General features: G+C 51.2%; 1 pseudogene; it reads left to right on the forward strand.

Moving 5' to 3' along the window:
- Nucleotides 1–2,126: 2,126 nt before the first annotated feature.
- On the forward strand, nt 2,127–4,271 carry LOC110581156 (annotated as a pseudogene).
- Nucleotides 4,272–4,974: the final 703 nt, after the last annotated feature.

Here is a 4,974-nt window from a genome sequence, read left to right on the forward strand (position 1 = left end):
TAAACTAAAACTGCCAGTTATTTTACCAGCAAAATGGGTTTATTTGGGAATAGCAGAGACTTGCAATCCGGGACAAGCAAGGTACGGCCACATCACAGGCAAGTGCAAGAAAGGAGAGGAACATTATTTCTTGGAGAAGGAGGAGGAAGTTGGGAGGGTTGTTTTGAAGAAAAGTCCACTGGAGAAAAGCCCGGCTTCGGGGTGATGGAGGGTTCTCACTGGCTGAGCTGCAGGGGTGGTGGATTTCTTGGAGATGAAACCTACATTTTTCCCTCTGGAGCCTGTAACTGATGAGTCTCTCCTGTGGAGGCTTCTAAGGCTGGGTCTGTAATTGACAGTTGTTCCTGTAACTGACCGAGTGGTAGGCTCCCCGCTCCAGCCTCCCCTTCTGGCATCCCCAGTCCACTTTACTGAGGTTTCCCTTCATGCGTTTTCACAGTTCTAACCAGTTTTTGGTGGAGCGTTGTGGAAAATTGGAATTCCAAATCCCACTGCTTCTACTGCACCCAAAACACAGTGGCTGCCGATTTAATCCTCCCAGGAGTCTCTTGCTAACATGTGGCCTCCTACAAGGGCGAGTGGCCTCTTCACAGTGGGTGAACTGGATCTGGGAGGGCTTGGCCTCCATCACGAAGTTTGATGTCGTCTCTGCTTCTGTGAACTGGTGCTGACAAGGTTATTTGGAAGAGTAATTGACTCTGTGGTGATTTCAAAGTGCAGTAAACTTGTCACCGCAGCACAAATACTCTTTACCTCGACACTCAGATTCCCCAGCTGTCGTTTCTTTACCATGTTTGCCACTTCACATGGAATACTTCAGTGCCTTTTACCCCAAACAGGGACAATGTTCCACGGATGACCACATAACCTGAAATGAGATCATTACACTTTCCACATTTTAATAATGACCACAGATCCACTTCAACTGTGTCCACCTGCCTGACTGTCTGAAATGTCTTTTACCATTCTCCAGTTTCCTTCTTCTGGTTAGGGTGAGGGTTAGGCATTAGAGGTTAGGAGCTAAGGTTATGGTTTAGGGTTTAGGATTAGGGTTAGTTTAGGGATAAGGTGAGTGTCAGGCTCAGAGTTTGTGTTCAGCGGGTCGCTGAAAGTGTGGGTTCGCTGGGATTGGCCCGGGTTTGCCTTCAGATTCTCCTGCTCTGCATCCTTTCTGGAGGCCCAAATGGCACCATTTCCTTCTGGATGGCAGGCTGAGTCCTGCAGTAGGGCTCAGGTGTCCCCAATCCCAGGGGATTGGGAACCAGGCCTTTGGGGATGGACCTCTCAGTACCCGACCTAGGGTTAGGGTTAGGGCCTAGCGGCATGGCAGGCCCAATCTGCCAACTGTTTGGCGAGCTTCCCGAAGGGCTGAGTTGAGGGTGTGGGTTAGGGTGAGTGTCAGGCTCAGGATTTGGGTCCAGGGGGCCACTGAAAGTGGGGGTTCACTGGGATTGGCTCCGGTGGGCATTCAGATTTCTCCTGCTCTGAATCCTTTCTGGAGTTCCAAATGTGGCACAGTTTCCTTCTGTGCTGCAGGCTGAGTCCTCTGGTACTGCTCAGGTGTCCTAAATCCCTCAATCTTTGGAGCCAGGTTTTTGGGGCAGGTGGTGTCAGAACCCAACCTAGGGTTAGGGTTAGGGTCCAGGAGAATGGAAAGTCCAAACTGCTGTCATTGTGGCGACCTTCATGGAGGGCTGAGTTTAGCGCGAGGGTTAGGGTGAGGGTCAGGGTTGGGGTTGTGTCTAGGGGGCTGCTGAATGTGTGGGTTAGATTTTGTTTTAGTTTTTGGGGGCCAATGTCTGGGGTGGAGTGACCGGGGATCTGTGGACCAGGTGTGTGGCGGGGGATCCTGGGAGCAGAGGGGCCAGGGGGAAGGCAGGGGTGGTGGAAGGGGTGGTGAGGGACCGGGGTCAGGGACCCAGGGGTTGGGGTAGCAGTGGCCTGGATCGGGTTGGTGGTCAGGGCACCCTGGGGTGGAGGGGCCGGGCTAGTGGGGTGGGAGTGCGGGAAATGGGGGCGAAGGGGCTGGTGATCCGAGGCCTTGGGGCAGTGGGGCCTGGGCTTTGGGGGCAGGGAACCAGGGGGCCTGGGGGCCAGGGGCTGGAGGGATGGGGTGGGTGGTGGTGATGGATCCAAGGGTGGAGGGGCTGGGACCCCTGGGATGGGTATGGAGGACCCCTGGCGGAGGGGTGCAGGGGCCAGGGGCGTGGGGGAGGGGGACCAAGGCTTGGGTCTGTGAGCGGGCAGTCACTGCCCCTCTGTGCACCTAGAACCGGGTGGCCCGAGTCAGAGTGGGCAAGGGGGACAAGCCGGTGACCTACAAGGAGGTGCAAGCACCGCATTACATCGCCCACTGCAAGGGCTGGCTGTCGCTGCACACAGGTGAGGGGCCGCGGTGCCTGGGGCCCCGGGGATGAAGTTCTCAGTCATGGCTATCACACAAACACCAGATAAACACGTGCGAGAGACTTGATTCAACTCCTCATTCAGAGGTTTTCATTCTCAGATTTCGTATTCCCGAATCACTGTGGGACGTGGGCGGAGCAGGCACCCCGCACACACCTTCCCTACTGAGGGCGCTGCCTTCTTCTTTCCGCTCATGCTGTAAACAAGAGTTCTTTTCGAGATCCATTAGTGCCCCGTGTTTACAGTTTTGTGCTTTTTGTGGGTGATTTCAATGCCTTAAAATAGCCCTAATGCTGAAGTGTGAAGCACAAGAAGGGTGTGACGTACACTGGGGAGAAAATATGCATGTTAGGTAAGCTTCCTTCATGCACGAGTTATGATGCTGTTAGCAGAGAGTTCAGTGTTAATCAGTCATGTGTATTAAACAAGGGGTCTTTAAGCAGAAACACACACGAAACAAGCTTATATATTGATGTGTTGATCAAACTATCTTAACCCAGGGCATGCAGAAACTTAACTCTGTGTTTCCCCTAGGAGCGAGGGTTCCGTGTTCCCTAACTCATTGCTCATGGTAACTTTATAGAACGTAACTACTGGGAACTAAGGAGAATCAGCTGTGTTTTGTTCAGTATGAGGCTTCTCAACTTGAGTTGTCTGTCTAGAGAACTTAAAATACAGATTCCTGTCCCCCTCCCTTTTCAGGTTGTTTCTTTTCTTTTCTTTTCTTTTTTAAAGATTTTGTTTATTTGACAGAGAGAGAGACACAGTGGGAGAGGGAACACAAGCTGGGGGAGTGGGAGAGGGAGAAGCAGGCTTCCCACCAAGCAGGGAGCCCGATGTGGGGCTTGATCCCAGGACCCCGGAACCATGACCTGAGCCGAAGGCAGACGCTTAACGACGGAGCCACCCAGGTGCCCCTCAGGTTCTGTTTCTAAGGTCTGGGGCTGGGTGTGGCAGTCTGGGGATGGGTGTGGAGGTCTGGGAATGGGTGTGGAGACTCTTCACGCACACTGTAGAAGGTATAGGAGTTTCAGGATCTGGGGATCTGGGGATGGGTGTGGAGGTCTGGGGCTGGGTGTGGAGACTCTTGAGGCATACTGTTAGAGGTGTAGGAGTTTCAGGATCTGGGGATCTGGGGATGGGTGTGGAGACTCTTCAGGCATACTGTTGGAGGTGTAGGAGTTTCCGGATCTACACTGAGAATCCACTGGTTGAGGCCATGGCCCTGGATGGTGAGAGAGCTCATGTCCCCAGTCTCAGAAGTAGCTGGTGGCCTCATCTCTCTGGGCCAGAAAGAGTGGGAAAGAGCTAGACAGGAAAGGATCATCTGAGTTTTATGCCCTGCTAAGGCCTCAGTCTTCCCTTTGCAAAACCAGGATAACCAAAATACCTACTTAACAGGATTTGTTTGTGAATGTAATGAAATAATGTACTTTGAACTTTAAAGTGTTATTATTTTTATTCCACTTGTAGAAGAAGAGAGAAGAAGCCATGGTGGGGGTGGACTTGAGTGCCCAGGCTCTTGGATGTTACCTCTGGAGTTTCTGCTGAGTCTTCAAGGTGCCCTTTTCCTTTTAGGTAACCTGGATGGGGAGGATCATGCTGCAGAGTGAACAGTGGAGGATATTTTCCTTCGAAAGTTCATGTGGGGCACCTTCCCAGGGTGTCTGGATGACCTGCTGATCCTAAAGCGCCGGGCTAACCAGTTGGAGATCCGTGCCCTGGTCCTGAGGCAGCTGCCTGCACACAAGTTCTACTTCCTGGTGGGCTACAGTGAGACTCTGCTGTCCCACTTTTACAAATGTCCCATCCGTCGTCTGCACCTCCAGACTGTGCCCTCCAAGGTCGTGTATAAGTACATCTAAGACAGTCACCTTTTCTGCATCAGGCTCTAGCCTGTGAAGGACAGAACCATGTGGGAAAGGAGTGAAGTAGAAATGGGGAACTACGTCCCCTCACTGTCTCAAGGATTCCTTTTCAAAGCTGCTGTTGAATAAATAGACCTTCTGTCTTGCCTCTTGGTTTGTGTTTCCTCCTTAGAGAAGAGAACTCAAGTAGGGTTTCTTTGAGGATGCTCTAAGGCTCCCCAAAAGGCTGCCAGTTGTTTGAGGTTTCAGTAATAGCTACAGTGCAATGAGTCTCTTGTCACTTTACCAGGAACTTTACCTGGAGCTCTTTGTTTTCTCTCAAAGTGGAAAAATCCATTTTTGGTCATTATAAATAAACATTAAGTTTTTAAAATTTGAAACAATATGGACACGTGTCAAGTCAACCATGAAAGTTTCTTGTAATTCTTTCACAGAGAGAACTACTGTGAACAGTTTATTTCCAGATGTACTTTTTCTCTCCAGAAATACCTTAATGGATACTCATTGCTTATTAAATAAGCTTTCCATTGAGCACCTACTGTAGGCTGCAGATTCTTCTGAGTGATTGGAATCCATCAATGTACAAAACATTCTGGGGCGCCTGGGTGGCTCAGTTGGTTAAGCAACTGCCTTCGGCTCAGGTCATGATCCTGGAGTCCAGGGATCGAGTCCCACATCGGGCTCCCTGCTCGGCAGGGAC

This window comes from Neomonachus schauinslandi, chromosome 5, assembly GCF_002201575.2.
Source record: "Neomonachus schauinslandi chromosome 5, ASM220157v2, whole genome shotgun sequence".
Classification (NCBI taxonomy): Eukaryota; Metazoa; Chordata; class Mammalia; order Carnivora; family Phocidae; genus Neomonachus; species Neomonachus schauinslandi.